At 41.6% G+C, this 25,505-nt stretch overlaps 1 long non-coding RNA gene across 2 annotated transcripts in view; it reads right to left on the bottom strand.

Annotated features, from left to right (window-relative positions):
- LOC111543378 overlaps positions 1-25,505 on the bottom strand; it is a 90,081-nt gene that overhangs the window by 52,895 nt on the left and 11,681 nt on the right. For both annotated transcript variants that reach the window (XR_002731847.2, XR_002731846.2), the window contains exons 2-3: positions 19,450-19,539; positions 9,409-9,625 (exon numbers count right to left, since the gene is read on the bottom strand). This is a non-coding gene — a long non-coding RNA (uncharacterized LOC111543378). The remainder of the gene's footprint in view (positions 1-9,408; positions 9,626-19,449; positions 19,540-25,505) is intronic.

Raw genomic sequence — 25,505 nt, 5'->3', positions numbered from 1 at the left:
CGTGAAAGGGAGCAGTTGTAATGATTCATCAGGACAACAGGAATAAACCAGGACTGGAACACTGGAATATAAGGTTTCCCTACTCATGGTCTAGTCTTCACAATTGGGTTGTATCTTCTGTAAAATACGAGAAATACTTTATGATCTGAATTCTCTATGCTTCCTTCCGAAAGAAATTTAGGAAACCTTTTTCATCCAAGCCTGGGTTTTTAAGACTGTTTTCTTGTTAAATAGGCCTCTAGTCTGGAGAAATACAAGTAAACATTCACCTATTTAGTATTTTCACACTTTCTCTGTCAATACATAGAAATATCAACAGGCATTGGAAGGAGAGTCCTGCCTTTGAAGTTGGAGTAGGATACGAATTCAGATCTGCCATTAAACAGTATGTGATCTTGAATGAGTTTATTGATTTCTTGGAGTCTCAAATTCCTAATCAGTAAATTGGGAGGCAGGGGAAAATGAAGTTACAGGACTATTCTGATTTTAAAATTATATGTCACATCCCAGGGGCCCTCTCAATCCTGGGCAAACGGGGATTGTTGGTCACCCTCCAACCCAGTAGAGTTGTTATGAAGCTCACCTATCATATAACAGTCTGTCTCATCTAGATGGAGCTGCTGTCCTCCAGGTAGGGTGTGTGAGAGAGAGGTCGGAGGGTAAGTTTGTAGCAAATGTTTTCAGTTTTGTTTTGCTCTCTCTACAGCTTCACTTTATTCCCAGCTACATGGGGTGTAGCTATGGGTGATGAGTCATCTCAGCAATACAGTTAATTATTAGGCACAAAGTAAGAATCCTGAAAATTGATCTGAGATTATGCTTCTCCCCCAATGTTAGCCTCGAAAACGACCCTTCGAAGGAAACCTCTCTAATCCTCTTGCCATGGAAAGTCCACATTGCTAAAAGTCGACTTGCTGCTTCTGTTGAAATGATCACTGTAATCAGAGAGGCAGGGGAACAATCAAGCTATACATTCCATCCATCCATCTGGGGACTAGTCTGGAGTCATTCTCTCACAAAAGTTTTATTTAGCTTGTCTAAATAAGAACCTCTCTTCTTAAAATATAATGTAAGTTTAAGGCTGATAACAGGAATTGGTTGGCAAGTGCAGAACCAAATCTTCTGTTTCCCGAGAAGGTGCCACTAGTGCAGCCACAGCACAAATTTCTCTCCTTAGTCTGAGAAGTGCAACCTTGACATGTAGGAAATGGCTCTAGAGGGGCTAGTTTAGTCTCAGGGACTCCTTCCAACTCTGACACCTCTGCTTCAGCTGCCCTATTATGCTGGGAAGAATAAAATGACTCTCACAGAGGCAAGGTTTGGGATGACATCAACATTTTTCCATCTGGAAGGAATTGAAATCACCAGCTCATTTTTGGTAGTCTCTTAGGGAGTAAAGGTTGTGACTGAAGAAATTATGACTTGGAACTCAATTTAGGACAAATGACACTTTTTTCCAATGTACACCAGATGGTACATACACAGCATCTTCATGATCAGTTCGTCAGCCCCCATCCCTTTCCTAAGTCAGCAGGCCCTTCCTAGTTGGAATTAATAAACCAAATTATTTCTGAAACAAACCATACCTTATGTGCTGGCTTGGAGGGAGGGATTAATCAGCTTCAGTTCTTCCTTTAATTCCATGCTGCCTCCCCATACGTGTATGTAAGTTATACTGGAGTGGCAGCAGAAGAGCCGAGGTTAGGAACCAACATAGTACCTAGCATCTTGTAGGGGTAATGAGTGAGACTAAGTTTCTGGCCTTGGCTGTCACTTAACTAGCTATATAACCTTAGTATCATTTTACCTCTTTGGCTCTATTCCCACAGCTATAAGTAAGGGGGTTGGCTTGGGTAATCTTCAAGGCCCTTGCATCTCTAGGAGCCAATGAATTCTATGCCTCAGCATCTTTTCTACCCACCCCTTCTTTTCTTTGTGTTTCTCTCTGCCTTTCCTTAGAAGTCTAACAGGCTGATAGGATGGCCCTGGCTGGGGATAAGGTGAGGATGGTGACTAAGGTTGGCTAGCAAAAAACACAGATTTTTTTTCTCCCGCTTTCCTCGAGTCTTGCTTTCAACAGGAACTTCCCCATGGCACCAAATGACTTTGCCCTGTCCTGGAGACTGGCTTCATAGTGGTCACCGTGCCCTTCCTTGTGTTATTCCTTATGTTCTTTCTTTTTTTTTCAACTTTTGCTTTAGATTCAGAGGGTACATGTGCAGGTTGGTTACCTGAATATATTGTGTGATGCTGAGGTTTGGGGTATGGATGATCTTGTCACCTAGGTACTAGGCATAGTAGTATCCAATAGTTAATTTTTCAACCCATGCTTCTCTCCCTCCTGCCCAGTTTCTATTGTTGCCATCTTTATGTCCATGAGTACCCGATATTTAGCTCCCACTTATAAATGAGAACATGAAACATTTGGTTTTCTTTGCCTGTATTAATTTATTTATGATAATGTCCTCCAGTTGTATCCATGTTGCTGCAAAGGACATGATGCTTTCCTTTTTATGGCTGTGTAGTAGTCCAGGGTGTATATGAACCTCATTTTGTTTATCTAGTTCACCACCGACAGGCACCTAGGTTGATTCCATGCATTTGCTATTGTAAATAGTACTGTGATGAACATGTGAGTGGATGTGTCTTCCAGGTAGAACAATTTGTTTTCTTTTGGATATATGCCCAATAATGGGATTGCTGCATTGAATGGTAGTTTTGTCTTAAGTTCTTTGAGAAATCTCCAAATGGCTTTCCACAGTAACTGAACTAACTTACATTCCTAACAGCAGTGTGTAAGCATTTCCCTTTCCCTGCAGCCTCACCAGCCCAGCATCTGTTGTTTTTTGACTTTTTAATAATGGTCATTCTGACTGGTGTGAGATGGTATCTCATTGTGGTTTTGATTTGCATTTCTCTAATGATTAGTGATGTTGAGCATTTTTTCAACATGTTAGCTACTTGTATGTCTTCTTTTGATAAGTAACTGTTCATGTCTTTTGCCCATTTTTTAATGGGGTTGTTTTTTGCTTGTTCAATTGTTTAAGTTCCTTATAGATTCTGGATGTTAGACTTTCATTGGATGCATAATTTGCAAAAATTTTCTCTCATTGTGTAGGTTGTCTGTTTACACTACTGATAGTTTCTTTTGCTGTGCAGGAGCTCTTTAATTTAATTAGGTCCCACTTGTCAATTTTTGCTTTGGTTACAATTGCTTTTGAGGACTTAGTCATAAATTGTTTCCCAAGGCCAGTGTCCAGAATAGTGTTTCCTAGGTTTTCTACTAGGATTCTTATAGTTTGAAGTCTTACATTTAAAATTTTAACCCATTTGTGTTAATTTTTGTATATGGTAAAAGCTAGAAAACTAGTTTCATTCTTCTGCATACGGCTAGTCAGCTATCCCAGGACCATTTATTAAATAGGGAATCTTTTCCCCATTGGTTATTTTTGTTGACTTTGTTGAAGATTGGATGGCTGTAGATATTAGGCTTTATTTCTGGGTTTTCTATTCTTTTCCATTGGTGTATGTATTTGTTTTTGTACCAGTACTATGCTGTTTTGATTACTATACCTTATAAGCATAGTTTGAAGGTGGGTAAGGTGATACTTCCAACTTTGTTCTTTTTGCCTAGGCTTGCTTTGGCTATTTGGGCTTGTTGTTGGTTCCATATGAATTTTACAATAGTTTTTTCTAGCTCTGTGAAATATGTCATTGGTAGTTTGATAGGAATAGTGTTGAATCTGTAGATTGCTTTGGGCAGTGACACAGTTTGGATATTGTCCCTGCCCAAATCCCATGTTGAAATGAAATCCCCAGTGCTGAAGGTGGGGCCTGGTGGAAAGGGTTTGGATCATGGTCCCTCATGGCTTGGTGCTGTCCTCATGATAGTGAGTGAGTTCTTGTGAGATCTGGTCATTTAAAAGTGTGTGGCACCTCCCTGCCCCCACTCTCTCTCTTGCTGTTGCTCCCGTTCTCACCATGTGATGTGCCTGCTCCCCTTTGCCTTCTGAAGCAAGCAATGCCATGCCACTATGCTTCCTGTACAGCCTGTAGAACTGTGAGCCAGTTAAATCTCTTTTCTTATAAATTACCCAGTCTTGGGTGTTTCTTTATAGCCATGCAAGAATGGCCTCACACAGGCAGTATGACCATTTTAACAATATTGATTCCTCCAATCCATGGGAATGGAATGTTTTTCCATTTGTTTGTGTCATCTATTATTTCTTTCAAAAGTGTCTTGTAGTTCTCCTTATAGAGATCTTTCACCTCCTTGGTTTGTTGTATTCCCAGATATTTTTGTGTGTATGTGGTGATTGTAAATACAATTGCATTCTGGATTTGGCTCTCAACTTGAACGTTATTGGTGTATAGAAATACTACTGAGTTTTGTACTTTGATTTTGTGTACTGAAACTTTACTGATGTTGTTTATTAGTTGCTGAAACCTTTTGGTGGAGTCTTTAGAGTTTTCTAGGTATAAAGTCATATCACCCGTGAAGACAGAAAATTTGACATCTTCTTTTCCTATTTGGATGTCTTTTATATTTTTCTCTTGCTGATTGCTCTGGCTATCACTTCCAGCACTATGTTGAATAGGTCTTGTTCTGTCTCTCAAGGGGAATGCTTCTAGCTTTGCATATTCTGTAAGATGCTGGCTGTGGGTTTGTCATAGATGGTTCTTATTGTTTTGAGGTATGTTCATTCAATTCCTGGTTTGTTGAGGCTTTGTATCATGAAGGAATGTTGGATTATGTTGAAGCTTTTTCTGCATCTGTTGAGATGGTCATATGGTTCATTGAAAGGATAAACAAGATTGATAGACTGCTAGCTACATTGTGTGAGTGCACACATGAGAGACAGAGAAAAACAGAGAGAGGGAAGATCCAAATAAACATAATCAGAAATGACAAGAGTGACATTATAATCAATCCCACAGAAATACATAAGATCCTCAAAACTATTATGAACACCTATACACACATAAACTAGAAAATCTAGAGGAAATGGATAAATTCCTGGAAACACATAATCTCCTAAGGTGAAATCAGGAAGAAATCGAAATCCTGATTAGACCCATATTGAGCACTGAAACTGAGTCAGTAACAAAAAACCTACCAACCAAAGAAAGCTTCGTACCACATGGAGTCACAGCCAAATTCTACAGATGTAAGAAGAAGATCTGGTATCAATTTACTGAAATTATTCCAAAAAATCAAACAGGAGGGACTCCTCCCTAACTAATTCTACAAAGCCAGCATCACCCTGATAGAAAAACCTGACAAAGACACAACAACAACAACAAAAAACTACAGGTCCATATTCCTGACAAACATAGACATAAAAATCCTCAACAAAATGCTAGCAAATTGAATCCAACACCACCTCAAAAAGCTAATTCACCATGATCAAGTAGGCTTCGTTCCTGGGATGCAAGGTTGGTTCAACATATGCACATTCATAAATGTGATTCACCACATAAACAGAACTAAAAACAAAAGCTACATGATCATCTCAATAGATGTGGGAAAAGCTTTCAATAAAATCAAACATTTCTTCATGATAAAACACCTTCAAGAAACTAGGCATTGAGGGAACATACTTCAAAATAATAAGAGCTATCTATGATAAACCCACAGCCAACATCATGCTGAATGGACAAAAGCTGGAAGCATTCCTCTGAGAACAGAAAAAAGACAAGGATGCCCAGTCTAACCACTCCTATTCAACACAGTACCAGAAGTGCTAGCCACAGCCATCAAACAAGAGAAAGAAATAAAAGGTATCCCAAAAGGTAAGGAAGTCAAACTATCTCTCTTTGAGGACGATACAATTCCATAACTAGAAAACCCCCAAAGACTCTGTGAAAAGGCTCCTGGAACTGATAGACAATTTCAGTAATGTTTCAGGATGCAAAATAAATGTGCACATATCAGTAATATTTATATATACCAATAACATTCAAGCTGACATACAAGTCTTTCTAAGTCTATCATCTGCAGCCTTGGGCACGGTCTATGTATGTTTACGGCAGTTGCGTGTTGCTAAGCTGGCTCCCTGAAAACAAAGTCCTGATGTGCAGCATTTGTCCATGTTCATGGTTTAAATATTCTTTTGTGGCTAATTTCAAGCTAACAATGGTTTAGCAACCTGCTCAAGAATTTCCTGAATATTTAACAATATGTTCCCACAAGTCAGTCTTAGCCAATTCCAGCACACCACAGACCTGGCATAAAACTAGAAGGAACCAGACCTTCTAGTTCTTCCATTTGTTGTGTGGTATCATTTCCATCTAGTTCTTCTAGTTGTGTGGTATCAACACAATGCACTGCACACAGTAAGAACACAAGTGAAACCCAGATTGACTGAATTTCTGTATGCCTTGATTAGTACGATCTTCCTGACTGTCATAATTTTTCTTATGGAATGTAATTATGATGATTTCCCAGCCTAGTCTTAGCTCCAGGCTCTAATTTATTCTATTTATTGTGGTTTTCTTTTCAGGTTACAAGCTGGTCTGGTTTTTTTAATTTCTGTTCCTTTCTTATTCTTAAACTTTTATTTTTAATGTAGAAACACATACCCATGAAAACATAGTAACCTCCATGCTTCCCTGTTTCTATCTTACAAAAGACTAGGTGCTCCCAGTGCTAAACTTTAAGCAGTGTGAACTCCATCCACTTCACATGAATTTTTTTTTTTTTTGGGGTCCATGTCAGTCCGTGATTTGCTCAAGGGTTCCTTCTTGAAATGCCATGCATGATGATCTCTGGGAACTGATGATCATGTTGGAGGAAGATTTTGGAGGCAAACCTGCTGTTACTAGCAAACCAGATATTGACTATATCTTTTGTGAACCTTTTTCAAAACTTTATTAAAGAGCCTCCATCTGTTGGGCTCTGTCTCCTTTTAGCTCTTCTGTTATTTGACTTTTGCCCTGAGTTTGTTGTGTAAGTTTGCTTTGCAGGGCTGTGCCAATTGTGGCTTTGGGACAGACTGTTCCTTTTCCAGACAGAGATGTTTCATCTGGAGCCAGCCTTTACTTTTCTTTCTTCTGTAATGTAAGCATGAAAATATGAAAATGAACAGCACAAATAAGGTTTTATGGCTTCCTCCAGTAACATAAGGAGCCAAGAAAGGCAATAACAGAATTCAGTCATTCACTCTCTTTTCCTATTAACTTGATCTTAATTTATCTTCCAGAATAAATATTTGACAAATTTCTTCATTAGTGTGGAGCTGAAGAAAATGCAGTACCTTTGGCTCAGGTGGGTTAATACTGCTCTACTTTGGCAGTTCTGGCCTGTGGAGTTTAGTGCTGGGTTTGTGATTCCTACCAGGCCATATTGCAAAGACTAGATAAAGAAGGCAGTGAGATTGTTGAGTGGGGGTCCAAGGTTCAGGCAGCCAAAAGCAGACATCAGAGGTCAAGGCTGAGGTACTGGTAGAGATGAGCTCAAGACAAAACTGTGTGCCCACTGGTTATACTCCTTACCAGGAGTGCATTTCATTCTTCAAAGTGGAAAAATACAAGAAGACCTCTGGAAATGGAGTGAAGCTTTCAAAAAATTTAAAGCAGGCACATTCTTCATAGAGTTCAGGAGTCAAAAAAGGTTGACTTGCAAGTTAGATTAGGGAGCAGTAACTCATATGCACATTCCAGAGAGGGTGCCTGAGATAATTTTGAGAGGGCACAGGCAGGACCAGCCTGAAGCAAAATTATATACTTTCCCATGGCATTCCCTACTTCTGCTATTCTAGCAACTGTTATGGACTGAATGTTTGTGTCATTCCCCACATTCATATGTTGAAATCTTAATCCCCAATGTGATGGTATGAGAAGATCGGGCCTTTGGGAGGTAATTAGGTCATGAGGGTGGAGCCTTTATCTATAAGATTAGTGCCCTTATAGAAAGAGATCCGAGAGCTTGCTCTCTCTTTCTGTTCTCTGCCATGTGAGGATGTCATGAGAAGATGTTCCTCTGCAAGCCAGGAAGCAGGCCCTCCCCAGACACTGGACCTGCTGGCACCTCAATCTTCACTTCCCAGCTTCTAGTACTATGAGAAATAAATGTGTGTTATTTAAGTCATCCAGTCTTTGGCAATGTGTTGCAGCAGCCTGAACTGACTAAGACACCATCTTGTTTCTGAAGCCTTATGACTCCCTACCACTTCCAGGGACCTACCAACTCCACTCGTAATTGTGAAACACTGAATCCTTACCAAAAAAGGAATGCTTCCAGGAAAATGTCATATAGTGTGTTTGATAAGTTGGGACTCAGGCTTAGATGTAAGTATTGTATGCCTATTACTTATGTGGTCCAAATGATGTACCTAAGTCTGCCTACACACTTAGAATCACTTGGGAAACCCTTTAAAAATACAAATCCTTTCTTTTCTCATCTTCATCTAAGGGATCAGGACACTGAGGGAGGAGGGGGTTCTGTGGTGATGACTTGTCAAGAGGCATTCTGATTGCTGAGGAAGACAATGGGGGAAGATGCAGAGGTGGCAAGTGAGAGAGGCAGTTGGAAGGCTGGGGACTGGCTATATTCAGCAAATAAGTTAGCCCACTGTGCAAATACGTGAATGAATTGAGTATAGTCAGACCCACATTTCTTATCATCTGGGACAAGAGTTATAATCATGGAAATAGGAAAAGCTAGGGAGATCCTAAGGTGTTGGATTGAAATTGGAAGTATTGGTAGAAACTCATGAATTTTCAAAAATATATAGATATAGAAATAATTGTAGAAACACGTAGCAATATACACACCAAGTTCCCAGATCTTGGCTTTTAAATATCCCCTCCATAAAAAGGAGCCAAGCTCCTGGAGGAATGACTGATTATAGGGCTAGGGCAAGGAAAGAACAAAATGAGCCTGAATTATCTTGCTACGGAAAATAAAGAAGTGCTCAAAAAATGACAGGGACATGTCAAAAGGAGAGAGAAGTTAGTGTGAAGGAGCTCCCACTGGCCAAATCTGAGACAACCAAAGCATCAAAATAAATAATGAAAACATTGGATTGAAATTCAATGAATAAAATAAGAATGCACGAGCCCACACGGATATAAATAAATGAATATATAAACAAACAAATGAAGGGGAAAGTAAAGCTCTTTCTCACAATAGAATATAGACTATTTTAAATGTTGGCAACAGACAATCTCCATCTGGCATCTACAGTGGCTGACAAAGGTAGGAGTCATTCATGGATACTCCGCTGCTGGGTGAAGGTTTGATGAGGAATAGAATATTGGTGTGACATTGAAATATGTCCCCAGAAAGCACTGATCAAATACAAAGGAAAAATGATGACTTCACAATGGCAGACACAAATTTGGCCAGGTGACCAAGGTTAACATTACCAATAGTGGGGGCCGGTTGAGAGAGTAGAGCCTCCTGACCTGAAGCACTGAGAAGAGCACAGCATCATTTCTTCAGTCTTTCTGCCAAGAATGCAAGGCTTGAGGCTGAGGAAACATTGACTGAGCCAAGTTGAGGGTCGTCCTCATGAATGAAAGGTCTGTCCTCTTTAAGACTGTCAGGGATGCAGATCCAGAGCCAGAGAAAGAAGGAGGAACCGTTCCGGACTGAAGGAGAATAATGTGACAATAGATATTCCTGGAACAAGGAAAAACATGGTATTGGGACTGTTGGAGAAACTTGAATGGGATTAGTGGATTGGAAGGTAGTGTCGGTTCATGCTGATTTTCAGATTGGAAAGGTATTATATGGTAATACAGAAGAGTGTTCTTGTTTGGGGAAAGTATACACTGGAATCTGTAGGAGTTATGGGTCATGAAGTCAGAAAAAAAGACTATAATAAATTCAGTTCATTTCTCTCTTTCCCTATAAGTATACACACACGTATACATGAACAAATAAAAAACACATATATACTTCTGTGTAACTATTCACACATATGTGTACAGTGTACACACACATACATATCTATTTCTTTCTCTCTAAAAGCTTAGTAACTAAAAATTAGGGACTCTGGGTAAAGAGAGTACTCTTGTAATTTTTCTGTTGGCTTGAAAGTATTTCAAAAAATAAAATTAGAGGCTGGGCACTGTGGCTCACACCTGTAATCCCAGCACTTTGGAAGGCTGAGGCGGGTGGATCACCTGAGGTCAGGAGTTCGAGACCAGCCTGGCCAACATGGCTAAACCCTGTCTCTACTAAAAAAAATTAAATAAAATAAATACAAAAAAATAGCCAGGTGAAGTGGTGCATGTCTGTAGTCCCAGCTACTTGGGAGGCTGAGGTAGGAGAATCACTTGAACCTGGGAGGTAGAGGTTGCAGTGAGCTGAAATCACACCACTACATTCTAGCCTGGGTAACACAGCGAGACTATGTCTCAAAACCAAACTAAACAAAAATCAGAAAAATTCCTGAGTCCTACTCCAGAAAAACTCAAATGAATTTTTGATCTGAGTATCTGCATGTTTAAAAAATTTCAAGGTGATTTAAAGGTATGACCAGGGTTGAGGGCCACAGCTCTAAGCCATCTGCATATTTCTCAGCTTGATCCCTAACTGCCTACTTAGGACCAAGCACAGGGAATGAAGATTTCTGAGACATGATCACTGTCTTCAAGACTCAGACCAGAGCAGAGCCCACAGGTCATGCAGACTTTGGACTGTTCTGAAGATGGTGATTCCATGGTGGGAGGTAAGGTTAAGACAAATGGAAACTTGAGGCACTGATGCCACCAACTGATTTTCCTGTGTCCCCCCTAAAACCAGACGGGTAGTTGACTCATCTGAGGCTAGAATCAGGGGTAGAGATTGGAGAGGTCCTGGGCACTCCAGCCTGTTCCTAACTGGGATACCCACTGGGGCTATTTGTTTGCAAAGCTTCTGATGCTAACTAGCAGTCAGTTATGGAATCAGATGAGTCAGCTAGGGTTCTATTGCTCCAAGCAACGGAAGCAAACCCTCTAACTTAAATAACAGAGGAATGTATTGGTGGTATACTGGAGAGCTCACATATAAAGGACAAGAAGTCACAGAAATCAGGGCAGGAGCCAGAGAAGCTCAGGACATCCAGGTGGCAGGAGCCACCCTGTCTGGTCATTGCTGCTGGAGAAAACATCCTCCATTCATTTTTCTTTTGCATCCTTGCTTTGGTCTACTTAAAATGGGAAGACCCGAGAAAGCGGTATAATTGGTTGCTCTTGACTCCTAGGCCCACCTCCTAGCTGTATTAGCATCTCGATTTCCAGTCCTATCAAGACTGTGTAGAATAGAGAAAGAGAATATCCCAAGAAGGGAAGGGAAGGGAGGTGAAGGCTGGGCAATACCCACCCCCATTGTCTGGTAGAGTTTCTAGAATGAGTCAAAATCCATAGAGCCATAGGTGAATAATCTAATAAATGAAATAATAACTTCTAATATTCTCCCCCCACTTGCTTGTTGTCATTTGCATTAAACACACACAATACGTTGTGGACCAATTCTACCTCCTCAGAGTTTCTGAATACCCCTCCTTGGTTGTCATATTATTGATAAATGAAAAAATCTATGACCCTATACTATTTCTTTTTATATGGAGGGCCTAAGGATCCTTCAAGATCACAGGAGCATTCATTCGCATATCAAGTAATTATTGAGCACCTGCTGTCTACTAGGCCTTGTTCAGGTACCCGAGATGCGTCAGTGAACAAAAGAAGTCAAATTCCCTGCTCTTGTCTTGCTTCCATGTTAGGTGGGGCTTATGTGTGTCCGTCCTATCTCACTAACCTGAAAACGAAAATTGTTCATACTGTTCCTACAGGCAAAACCTTACCACAATTCCAGGAAACCAAAAGAGGCTTTTTTTTTTTTTTTTTTTTTGAGACGGCGTCTCGCTCTGCTGCTGCCCAGGCTGGAGTGTAGCGGCATGATCTTGGCTCACTGCAAACTCTGCCTCCTGGGTTCAAGTGATTCTTCTGCCTTAGCCTCCTGATTAGCTGGGACTACAGGTGTGCACCACCACACCCTGCTAATTTTTGTATTTTTAGTAGAGACGGGGTTTCACCATATTGGCCAGGCTGGTCTCAAACTTCTGATCCCATGATTCCCCCACCTCAGCCTCCCAAAGTGCTGGGATTACAGGCATGAATCCCCACACTTGGCCAAGAGAGGGTCTTTTAAGACACAACCAGTTTCCTTGGCCATCTGCATGTGCCACACTTCTCTCCTTTGGGCTGGGGCAGACACATGTGATTTCAGAACAACCCAATGGATCTCAGTCCCAGCTCTCCACTAAGCAGAGCCACCAACTTCGGTGTGCCTGAGGCAAATCCATGTTTTCTTTTTTCATTTTTTTCATTTGAGACAGAGTCTAGCTCTGTCCCCCAGACTGGAGTGCAGTGGTGTGATCTCTGCTCACTGCAACCTCTACCTCCTGAGTTCATGTGATTCTCCTGCCTCAGTCTCCCAAGTAGCTGGAATCGCAGGCGCGTGCCACCACGCCCAGCAAATTTTTGTATTTCAGTAGAGATGGGGTTTCACCACGTTGGCCAGGCTGGTCTTGAACTCCTGATCACAGGTGATCCACCTGCCTCAGTCTCCTAAAGTGCTGGAATTACAGGCGTGAGCCACCGTCCCCGGCCGCAAATGTATGTTTTGTAGGCTGACAATCAGAGCCTAACGTCCTCTTTTGGACCATCCAAATATGTGGGCATTGAAGAGGTGAGCACAAACTCTTACAAATGCTTGGTTATTTGTCTTAATGACCTGAGGGTAGCTCTAAGAGGCCCTTCCGAAAGGGATTAATGTGGTATCAATTTAGTAGATGTGGAGTATCTATGCCTTGGGCCCAATGCTCATCCCTCTCTGGCCAGGTTTGGTGGGAGCTGGGCCTTGGCCTTAAGCCTGACCTCTCTCTCGCTGCCCTGGCAATGACCACGTCCTGATCCTGGCTGAGCTGGCATACCCAGCATAGGAAATGCATGTTGGTGAGGTTTGGGCAGGAGAGAGAGGTGTTTGGTGAGACACTCAGCTAAAGATTTCTTTTATCACAGAGTAGACATTGCGGTTTTGCTGGAATCACATTCAGGTTTATGTGCCTTTGGTTTCATGAAAAGACCAGGACCATTTGCCCAGGAGTGAAATGACTAGACCCAGCTCAGCCACAAGTGATATTTTGGCTGGAGATAAGCTCCTGTAGCAAAGGAGAAACACTCTGTGGGGCCTGGGTTATATTGTTGCTCTGACGCGAATGAACTTGTGACTGAAGGTGACCAGTTCTACTGTCCTAGCCTCAGTTTCTTCATCTACAAGATGGGTGGGGGTGGAATGGATGACCTTTCGAATTCCTTTCAACTCCAACATTCTGATTCTATGCAAGACTGTGTCTATCATTTGTGGGGCTCAGTGCAAGATGAAAATGCCCAGTGCAAAATGAGAATTTCAAGACGGTAGCAGCAGAACATTAAACCAAGGACCAGGCCTTCCTACACACGGGGTCCATATGCCACACAGGTAGTGTGCTCGTAAAGCTGGCCTTGATTCTACGCATCCCCATGGCTGCCTGTTTCTAATTACACTTGATGGAGCATCATGTAATAGAGTGGACAAATATGGGTTTTGCAGTTAGAAAGACTTGGTCTTTAATCTAGGCCTTGCGTACCAGTCCAATCCTAGGTTCTTTCCCTATCTGTTCCTTGTCTCAGTTTCCTCATGTGTAAAACAGGGATAATTACACCCATCTAGCAGGAAGGTTGTGAAAAACAAAGACAGACACGCCGAATACACAGTAGGGGTTCAGTAAATAGACTCACCAGTGTTGCAAGGTATCACATATTCACATTAAACTGAATTCCACCTGAAACAGCATTTCACAGAGCCATGGCTTTTTAAGGCAAAGTTATGCTAGAGAGATAGCCCAGATTCAAAACAGACTTTCTTTTTTCCAAAAAAAAAAAAAAAAGTCACGAGGGGCTTTTTACAGTAGCTGCATCTGTGGCTCTCTGCTTTCTGGACCACACACTCTACGATTTAGGAAGTCATTCCGTTCCCAACTGAAAATTATCTTGGGCTTGGTCCCTTTCTTCACTCAGTTCCCCATCCTCCCACTCTTTTCTTCTGCTATTCAGAACTGCATATGGGTTTTGAGAAACCCATTTGCATTTCACATTCATTTCATGGCTATGATTGTTCTCATTTGCTTTGACTTCACATGTAGCCACATGTGCAGTTTTTCTCTCATCTTGTGCAGCCAGAAAAGAGGACCAGACTTCCTTGGGACTGTCCCTCCTCTCATTAATGAATGATGCTATAAACAAAAGTCAGCTTCCACCAGTGGGGAAAATATTATTCATTCTTGTGTTCATCTCTCCATTCATTCACTTACGTGTTAACCTTTGAGCGCCTAATATGTGCTAGCCATGTTCCCAGACACTGGGAATTTAGAGATAAACTATGATCTTTATCCAATTAGAAACTCAAGAACCAGTGAGAGAGACAAATGAGAGAGCATAAAATGTCAAATACAGCAAGGTAAATATTTTTAGAACGGTTGTGGAGTTGCAGGGAGACAGAATGACTCCCATGAGTTTTGTTTCCACCTGGGTGAGCTGGAGAAGGGACCATTTGAGCTGGGTGCTGAAGGATGTGAAGAAATTTTCTAGAAAAAGATACACTCATCTGAAAGGAATCCTGGGACCTCACTGATGCTTTTCAATCATTTCAATAATCTTGTCAATTCCCTGAGACATTTATCTCAGGATCACATGTGTGGAACTCCAGCTTCACAAACCCCACGGCCTTGGCTCACCATGGACCCTCTTGCTCCAGCAGAGTGGAAACGTCTAGAGGTGGGTCCTTTCACTCTCTTCATTGCCTTAGTTCTGCGATTCCTCACTCCTAACCCACTCTTTCCTTCTCTATCAGGGTAGATACCCTTCTTCCTTCCAAAGGCAGCCCTTCCTCAGGGAGCCCAACCCCAGCACACCTGTGAGATTTTGCTTTTTCAGTTTTCTCTGTTAGTGCTTCAAAATCTACTTTCCAGTTCTTTACCCTCCTTCAACAAACAAGATTCAGTCTTGCACAACCTAAAAACAAACAAAACTTTTTTAAGCCCTGCTATTCCCTCAAGGTATTCAGGTACCTATCACCTTCCTTTTACTAACACACTTGTTGAGGAAATTGGTTTCTGCACTGTGACATTCTCACCGCTCCTTCAAGCCTGACCTAACAGCTTTTAGCCCCTGCTCCCTACTGAGTCTCATCTCCCAAAAGTCAGCAGATCTCCAATTCACGAGTCTACTGACACATCTCCAGCCCTCTTGCTCACCGAATTCTGCATCGTTTCAATTCTTGAAATGTTCACGTTATTGAAACCCTGCTCCCTCCTGGCTTTTGTAGCACTGTTCCTCGGCTACTCCCTTCCCCACCAGCCCCTCTTCCCTTCTCTTGTCACAGACCCTACTCCTCACTCATCCCCTAATGACCCTTGGCCTCTGCTAGATGACTGGCTCCCAAACTCTGTCTCTAGGTCCTTCAACTTCTCTGAGCCTCACTCTCATATTTCCAATTGTTTCTGTGATATTGTCCTTGAGGTAGCTCATTGGTTTCTCAAATGCTGACTTTCTTTCCTTCTCCCTCAAGCCTTTATATTTTGATGAGTGATGCTGTCATCACCCCAGCGCCCACTCAGGATTGGAATGATATTATTCATTCCTCACTCCTCTCTTTCCCTTGCCCCATCTCCAATTAGGTACCCAATCCCATTTCTGTTACTCTGAAATAGTCCTTGCCATCTTTGTTATTATGGTTTCACCTTGTCCTTGAACCACTATGGGTGCCCGATGGTGCATCTTCATTATTTCCCAAACCAGATAAGTTCATCTTTCTAAAGTTTGACTCTGATGCTGTCAAAATCCATTCTCTTTCTGAATTTACCCACATTTTTGTCTGGATATTAACTCAGTGTTTTCGAGACAATCTCTGATTTTTCTCTTCAATGTAACAAATTCTTACTCAATACTTAGTATGAGCAAGTCACTGTATGAGGAGCTGCAGAACTAGAAAGAGGAAGATACAGTCTTTGCCTTCAAAGAGTACAATCTAACTTTAAGAGGAGACCACTGGGGATAAGACAGAAAGTTAGGAGAACTAGAAAAGAAGATAAAAAAGCAAGGGCTCTCTCAGAAGGAAGAAACCACAACATGTGTGTTGCATGTGTGTTTTGTGTGTGTGTGTGAGTGGTGTGTGTGCATGGTGTGTGTGTCCAGGACTGTGAAAAGTGGAGGTGGTGTTTGAGGAGGATTTTGACAGGGAGAAAGGACAGCAGAACTTTCCAGGTGAAGAAAACAATTTCCACAGCGGTGTAGAGATGGGAAAATATCGTGCATTTTTGGAAAAATGGTAATCCAGATTTGTGGGAACATAAGGTCTAGTGAGATCTAGTCTAACCAATTAATCTACGTGATGAGAACTAAAATCCACATGTTTCTTTAGGAAATACAGTAAATGGAATAGCTTAAGACTTTGTCTTACACTTCAACAAAGCAGAGTGCTGTATATATTATATTTGTCAGATCACACACACACACACACACACACACACACACACACACACACAGACACATACACATTCACTCTCTCACAGAGACATGCATGGACAGAAAACCATGCTGGGTAGTATAGTTACACAGACCTTGCTCTTGAGAAATAGCCTCTCGGGAGAAGGAGGGAAGGGTGAATAAATAATTGCAACATCGTACGGTCAACACTATTAGTACAAGTAAAGATGTGTGCAGTGCTCACGGCAGCCTAGAGGAGGGAAAGGCATAGATTGTAAGGAAAACTATATAGGGTAGCATTTGATTTAGGCCTCAGAGAATAAGTACGAGTTTGTCAATGGAAAGGGGGAAAGCAGGATGTTTTAGGTCAAGGAAACAGGAATGAAATGTTTGTGTAGTGTGGTGGGGGAGTGTGGGTAGAGCTTGAGAAAATGTGTTCATAGCAGGAAAAGTTGTCTCCTGGGCCAGAGCAGTGGTCCTCAGTGCTGGTGATTTTGTTCCCCAGTGGTTCTTCATGGGGGCGATTTTGCCACCCAGGGTACATTTGACAATGCCTACAGACATTTTTTAATTGTCACACTCTTGCATGGGGAGGGGATGTTCTGCTGGTGTCCAGTGGGTAGAGGCCAGAGATGCCACTAAATCTCCTACAATACACAGGATAGTTCCTACGACAAAGAATTCTCCCCTTCAAAATGTCAATAGTGCCAAGGTTCAGAAACCTTTGGCTAGAATGTAGTAGTCCTAGAAAGAAGCAGAAGGAAATGAGATTGGAAGGATATACTGGTGTTAATTTGTAAAATGCCTTAAATGCCGTATAATATACTGATGGTTTCCAGAAAGGTAAACATTTTATTTTCATTGATTTAATTAGTCTCATTTGATTCAACAATATTCATTTATAGTATAATTCAATAAAAAGTGATAATGCTTATAAGTGACAAAAGAGAATTTTCTTTACAAAATTGTATAATTTTTAGCTTTGAGATCATTTGAACAGAGACTTTCTAATGGAAAAACATCTATTTGAATCCTTTCCCTGGTTAGTAGCTGAATTCCTCTGCCTCTGGCCACTCCTCCTGCCTCCACTCAAGGTATCAGGGTTATTCACTGAGCCTTCTGGCTAAGTTGGCCCATAAAGCACAGGGATGCTCAGGTGGACCTGGTCTCTTTAGGACTGTAGCTAGGAACTAATTACTTGTTTAGAGTCACAACTAGGTGTGGGTTCTCAGGAAAGGCTGGCTGTGGTCCAGGACTAATACAAGATGTTTTGAACATAAGTCTGGGGATCAGTTTTTCTAAGCCTTATTTGTGTTGGAAAAGTTGAGTTCATATCATCATCACTTAATGGAGTCCTTTTTTTCCCATACTCTTCCATTAGGAACCCCTGCATCACCCCGAGTGAGGTATTAGACCCACTTTATAATGAAGAGGTTGATAATGGGCAGGAAGTTACTTAGGAAATACAATGCCATCGAAGCCTATTTTCAACCATCTAAACAAAGGTATCTGCCCAGAAATAATTTCCCAATGTAAAGGGGAGGCAGAAGACTATAGGACACACCCTTCATTCAGATGAGAGAAGGCTGCTTACTAAAGTTTGTGTACTAGTGGTTCTCAAATCCTTAAGCACAGGGAACATTTTCAAAATACTAGGATTTTTGATGGCACACTTCAAGGGATTAAATGGAATCCACTGTGATTATCATGCTACAATGGCATTCATACATTAAAGTTAAAAGGATACAACCTATGTGCCCAGAGAGAAAGAGAGGTCACAAGTGAAAAAGTCAGACCATCCTCCCACCTTTCCACTCAGAAAGTGTATGCCCCATGGTAGACTTGCCAGATAAAATACAGGAGGCCAAGTTCATTTTGAATTTCAGATACATAATGAATATTTTTGAGTATAACTTTGTCCCATGCTAAACTCATTTATCTGAAATTCAAATGCAACTGAATACCTTGTATTTTTATTTGCTAAATCCAGCAACCCTATTCCAGAGAGAGCGTGAGATGGGAGTCATCCATTCATTCCGCCAGTATCTGTGCCCACGCACTTCTCCCGGGTGAGCATCTTGCTCCTTTAGATATGATTGTTGTTAACAGTGCATACAACATGGCCCCTAAATCCAAGCCAACTAATTCAGCTAGTGTCCACCTAAAGAAATCATGATCTGTGTTAACGCTGGAGGGAGAAAAGGATTGTCTAAAATGGACTTATTAAGAGACGGTATGTTTGTCTCTGATGTGGAACATTCCCTAAGTATTTTCGTTATTTGGCAAACATTAATTGAGCATCAGAAGTGTTCCGGTCACTTAGGATGGAACAAGAAACTAAATATTGCTGTTCTCATGGTGCCTACATACTTGTAGTGGGGAGACTGTTCGATGCTCATTTTTATCCCAGGGTTGACCTGAGTTAGATGTGAGTTCACGTATCAGCTGCAACACACTTTAGTACCTTGTTATTTGAATACCTCTGCTTTCCGTCCTGATTATGTTTTCTCATATACTCCTGAGGCAAAGTTCTTGCTATGCCAGCACCTCCCACAGTAGACCTTACGAGGAGAGACAGCAATAAATACTGGTGTTAAAGATAAAGCTTTTAGGAACATGACTCTTAACTGAAAACTTTTTGTTTCTTGGCATGTGTGCATGTGCTTATGTGTTTGTGAGTATACAGATAATGCACAAATAATGGGTTTCCTGGAAATGTTGGTTGTACAGAGACCATCTTTCTTGACCATTTTTGTCCCCAAAGCAAGCACTTGAAAGAATTCAATAACAACTTCGTGAGCAGAAAAAGATGGCCCCTGCTCAGAGCTTGGTTCAGCAGCAGACACTGAAATGTGGCTTGGCTCTGTCCCTTGGCATAGTTCTAGGGTTTTATGTTCCACGAGAGGCCTTGGAGGGAGGAGGTACTGGTACCTTTTCAGAATTTCATCAAATCAGGCACAGACTTGCTGGCAGCCACAGCAGAGGGATCTTACTGATCTTTGCCCAACTCTCAGGAGGTAACTGGAAAAAGAGAGGAAAGCAAAACAAGCAACTAAATCTGCAGCCTTATAAATTTGACTTGATAATTTTGTCTCAAGGCTGTCAAAGAGTAGAAATAATGATTTCATTTTCTCCAAGTCCAATTATTGGGCATTTAGTATTTAACTCAGATAAAATACATTCGAGCGTACCTATCAACTTTTTTCTTTTCTTTTTCTTTCTTTTTTTTTCAGTATAGCTGTTCTTAGCATCAGATGACTCTGCTCCTTAAAAATACATTTAAGTGATGCCATTCCTGTCCAAAACCACCACTGACTCCTTCTTCGGGGGGCAAGCCTTGACATCACGTGCATTTTGCCTGTGAGAGGTTTCTCCGATTATCTGAAAATCTTCTGCCAGGGATAAGGCGATTTGTCTCCTTTCTGTCTGAGGTTGTGGATCTTGGTTTGCAGAGGAGGGCTGCAACCTAGTAGCTTCCTCCGCGTGGCTTCTCACTGAAGCCAGAATGACTCATTTAGAAAGTAATCTGGGTGCAGCCTCTTGCTGCCCTCTGGTGGAGAGAACGGGTATTGAACAAGCCACAACAGGACTGATCTCTGAGGCAAATGCTGTAAAGTGTCAGCGCAAAGGTCCACGGGGAATAATTACACTTCAAGCTATTATCTAAATGAATGGAATTCATCTAAATGAATGGAGTTGGAACGGTTGTTCTATGAGAATCTGATTTCTCAGCAACAGGCTTTAATTCCATCCCCTTTTTATTTCTGTTTGCTGAGAACTGGTTTCTCATTTCTCCACGCTTGTTCTTCCTTTTCGTGAACAATCATTTTGTGTATTTTGAGAGTATAAAATTCTTGTACCCTCATTTTAAAACATTTCCAGAAAGTGAAAGTCAGCATGTGACCCAGGAAAATTCTAATTCTTAATACACTCGAGATTGTAAACTAGCGTTTAGACCTATATATTCAGATCAAATTCCAAACCAAAATTCATTTCAGAAGTTTAAATAAAACGAATTAGTTTTATACCTTCTGAGTCCCTTCATGAAAGTGAGAGGTTGTCTTCTTAAGACATTTGCATACAAGTTACATTTCAAGAGAATGTGCTTATTTTTTAAGCCCTAAACATGAGAAAATTCTCAAAACGTATATCCAGGTAGAAGCATGCAATTTTAATTAAAATCTACTACTACTCTTTTTAGAATCCAGGAAAAATTTTGGAGACTAGAGTATGGGATATTAACACATTATGCATCAGTGTACGACTGACCTTTCAAATGTGTTCCAGTGCCCTCTAGAGCTGTTGTGCTTTTTGAATTAAGAAATTCTTCTTTTTTTTTAATTTCTATTTTTTGAGATGGAATTTCGCTCTTGTTGCCCAGGCTGGAGTGCAATGGCATCATCTTGGCTCACCGCAACCTCTGCCTCCCAGGTTCAAGCGTTTCTCCTGCTTCAGCGTCCAGAGTAGCTGGGATTACATGCGTCATCATGCCCGGCTAATTTTTTTGTATTTTGAGGAGAGATGGGGTTTCTCCGTGTTGGTCAGGCTGGTCTCGAACTCCCGACCTCAGGTGATCTGCCCACCTCAGCCTCCCAAAGTGCTGGGATTACAGGTGTGAGCCACTGTGCCCGGCCTGAATTAAGAAATTCTTAATGCCAGGTTAGCGATTGGTTCGTATATGAAGGATTTTTTATTCATGAGTTAATTCATTTGGTTTTTATTCAACAAGTATTCCCTAAGCACCCACATGCCAATGCTATGGAAGATGAATTCATCACCTGCATGAAGGTGCTTACAGAGCTGAGAGTAAATGTCTTGAGAACAAGGCAGACCATGGGCAGCTCACAAGAGAGGCAGAGGTAACACGATATCAGAATTCAGAGATGAGGGCTGGGTGCAGTGGCTCATGCCTGTAATCCTAGCACTTTGGGAGGCTGAGGTGGGTGGATCACTTGAGGTCAGGAGTTCGAGACCAGCCTGACCAACAGGGTAAAACCCTGTCTCTGCTAAAAATACAAAAATTAGCCAGGCATGGTAACATGTACCTGTAATCCCAGCTACTAAGGAGGCTGAGGCAGGAGAATCTCTTGAACTCAGGAGGCTGAGGTTGCAGTGAGCCAAGATAGCACCACTGAACTCCAGCCTGGGCCACAGAGTGAGACTCATGTCAAAAAAAAAAAAAAAATTCAGAGATGAAAGAGATTACTTCCAGTTCCAGTTTTGGGAGCAGGTGAAATAAGGGGCTTTTCTGAACTAGAAACTAAAGTGTGAACAAGGTTTGGATGTAAAATAATTCTACATGGCAGAAATTTGGAAATTTCTTCCTTAGGTATAATTTTTTGTGGGAAAATAAGCTAGAGGCAGCTTCTAAAAGTCATGCAAATAACTTTCAGGTGTCTTTTGAAATGTAAGAGTTCACGACATTTCAGATACTATCAATTCTTGATTGACCTCTGCCCTTTACACATGAGATTTCTGCCCTCTTCCTCAAAATACTCTTCTCTCACCAAGCCAAAAGCAGTAAAACAAGAGAGGAGGAATAATTGGTTTCATTGGCTCTCCCTGTCACTATATTCTCCTTAAGTAACCAGTGCTACTCATTTGATGTCATACTCCACTCGGGCTGCTATAACAAAAATATCATAAACTGGGTGGCTCATAAACAACAAATATTTGTTTCTTACAGTTCTGGAGGCTGGGAAGTCCAAGATCAAGCTACTCACAGATTTGGTATCTGGGGAGGGTTCATTTCCTGCTTCATAGTTGGTGGCTTCTCACTGTGTTCTCATAAGGTGAAAGGGGCTAATGAGCTACCTTGGGTCTATCTTACAACGGCACCAATTCCATTCATGAGGACTCTTACCTTTGTGACCCAGTTACCTCCTGATATCATCACCTTGAGGGTTAGGATTTCAACTTAAGGATTTTGGAGGATATAATATTCAGACCACAGCATTTGATGAATTTCTTTCTTTCTTTTTTTTTTTTTTTTTGAGACAGAGTCTCACTCTGTTGCCCACGCTGGAGTGCAGTGGTGTAATCTCAGCTTACTGCAACTTCTGCCTCCCGGGTTCAAGCAATTCTCCTGCCTCAGCCTTCGAGTAGTAGCTGGGATTACACGCGTGTGCCACCAAGCCCAGCTAATTTTTGTAGTTTTAGTAGAGATGGGGTTTCACTATGTTGGCCAGGCTGGTCTTGAACTCCTGACCTCAGGTGATTCACCCGCTTCAGCCTCCCAAAGTGCTGAGATTACAGGTGTGAGCCACCACACCTGGTGATGAATATTTATTGTGTACCTATTATATGCCAGATATACTGCTAGCTACTAAAAGTCAACAGTTAGCAAGCATACATGGTCCTTTTTCTTAAAAAGCTTTTACTGGCTATAGACAGCCAATAAAGCAATAGAATACAACCCTTAACGTATAATAAGAAAAGCAGTACACCACAAATATCAACCTGGCCTTTGGTGTAAGGCAATCTGGACTCTGTTGAATACTTGCCATGTGACCGGGCTACTTAACCTCTTTACACTCAGTTTTTGGTATAAATATATTCCTAGTTCACCTAATGGTCCAAGCAGGTGTTCCTGGCCTGCAGTGACTTTTCTCCAGGCCATAATTCCTTCTTGTGATTTTGCCATCCCCTAGGGCTTCATCCTCACAGCTGAAGGGGAAAGAGAAAGTGTGAAAGAGGGACAGATGCTTTTTTAAAACAAACTGCTCTGGAAATGCTATCTATTGGCTAGAACTCAGTCATTTGGCCAAACTTAATTCAAGTAAGGCTGGAAAAGGTAGCTCAGCTGTGCACCCAGGAATAAGAAGAGAACATGGATCTTGTTGAACACCTAGAAGTATTTGACACAACCTTTGTAAACCACATTAAGAAGTTCAGATTTATCACGGAATTAACAAGCCAATGAAAGCGAAGGAGTAAAATCAGCATATTTTTCATTTTTGGAAAATCATTCTATCAGCAGTGAAAAGAATGGCTGGGGTGATTGATTGGATAACTGAGTGGGTAGTAATGTTATTCAGTGAGATACGGGAAGAGGTGTGAGTTTTCAGGGAGGAGAGCGGGAGGTGAGTTCAACTGAAGTCACATTGAATATGAGGTGCTTCAAGATCATCAGATACACAGAGATGTGCTCTAGTTACAAACACTTAAGTCTAAAGCTCAGGAAAGAAATCTGAACTAGAGGTATACCTTTGTGAATTTTCAACTTATAGATGGAGCTTTGGGGGTTTGTAGAGAAAAACAATATAAAGGAAAGGACAGAGGAAGAGGAACCAGCAAAAGCAACTGAGCAGGAGCATCCTGTAAAGGGAAAAGTGGCTGAATATGCTGCCACAACTGCCACAGGAAGAGATTATTCAAAGAGGCAGTGGGTAACAACATCAAAGCAAGACACCGACTTTTATAAAAAAGGAGGTTGTGGGTGAAATGCTCTGGTCATTCTGTGTATCCGCCATTCTCCCATCTTTCCTGTGCCCCTGAAGGCTGAGCTCTGTAGACTTTATCACTTAGGCTCCCTTGCTCTCTAGCTTTCAACTGGGTTTGGCCAATGGGAAGCAATGACAGATGGGATGACTGAAACAGAGAGAGCAGAATATTTTTCCCCAGTTCCATCCAGCTTTAGTATCTTTTCTTAGGCAGTAAGTCCACCGCTCCTTGACTTCAATTCCCACCAGGTGTCCTCTTCTCCCTGGTTCTCACTCTTACTGTTCTATTTCCTCCTCTTGTCTCTTCGGCCCTAGGAATGATAATGGCTTCCTACTGTCACTGCTCTTGGAGTGCCTCACGATTCCATTTCTGATGCCTTCATCCTGCCTATATCTCTGTAAGCAGCTTCTTCCCTTGAACCATGTGGGATGAATTCTGCTTCTTGCTGGTATGCTGACTGATCTTGTAATATTAGTATTTAGAAACTAAATTGCAATTGGTAGAAGGGTGAGTATTTGGTGAAGTAGGAGTTAGGCTTTCAAGGAGTTTGGCTGTGGAATTCATCATCTTTCTCTACTTGCCTGAAAGGAGAAAGGATGGAGGAAAGGAAGGAAAGGGAGATAGTACAAGAGGAGAAACCTTGAGTGGAAGGAGTTTTTTTGTTTTTGTTTTTTCCAAACATTAACAGTACTTAAACTGTTAATGTTTAAGTACTCATAGGAAAGACCCAACAGAAAGAATTTATTATTGATGTAAGAAAGTAGGGGACTTATTAACTGCTTGAAGCTTATGAGAAGGCAGAAGGATTTGGGACACAGGATGCAAATGGGAGGATTTGACTTGGGTGAGGGGAAGGTCACCTTATCTGTTGTAAGTGATAGAATGGAAGACAGGATGAGTGGGAGACAAGTAAGTTTGTAGGGTTGGTGTCAGAAAGTTGAGAGAGTTCTTATCTAAGGGCTTCTGCTTTTTCTGGAATCCCAGAACATTCAGAGGGTAGAATTATTATAGAGTTGGGCATTTGCCTGGAAAATCTCATGGAAGTACATGGGGCAAGGGAATTGAGAATACTGGCAAGAAATGGACTGGGGACAAATAAAGATGAAAGTGGGGGTACTGATGAGAGAGAACAGGGTGCTGGGGACTAGTGATTCAGTGCAGTTTAAGATCAGATTTATAGGGAGTAACTTCAGTAAGAAAGTTGGAAAATAGGAACTATTGTCAGAAATGGAAATGTCTGAATTCACGATTCCAGAGAAGGAACAACTCTGGTTGATGGTAAGATTTAGGATATGGCTGGAGAGTGCATGCCTGCAGTGAGGTTGATATGAAGGTTACTGGAGATGAGGACACTAAAGGAAGTGGGATGATGGAGGACTTGGGATAGAGAGGAAACAAAGTCGGCTGATTTGTTTTTCTAAGACCACCAGAGTGGGCACAAAAGAACCAGCGAGTAGGCAAGGCTAAAAGCAAAACTGCAAATTTATTCTTTGGTCATCTAGCTTCAGGGAACCGGAGCTGGGGGGGGGGGGGGGGGGGGGGGG

The sequence above is a fragment of the Piliocolobus tephrosceles genome, chromosome 2 (genome assembly GCF_002776525.5).
Source record: "Piliocolobus tephrosceles isolate RC106 chromosome 2, ASM277652v3, whole genome shotgun sequence".
Taxonomy (NCBI): domain Eukaryota; kingdom Metazoa; phylum Chordata; class Mammalia; order Primates; family Cercopithecidae; genus Piliocolobus; species Piliocolobus tephrosceles.
Note: the sequence above shows the minus strand (reverse complement) of the source record. Positions and strands in the feature narration are given on the sequence as shown.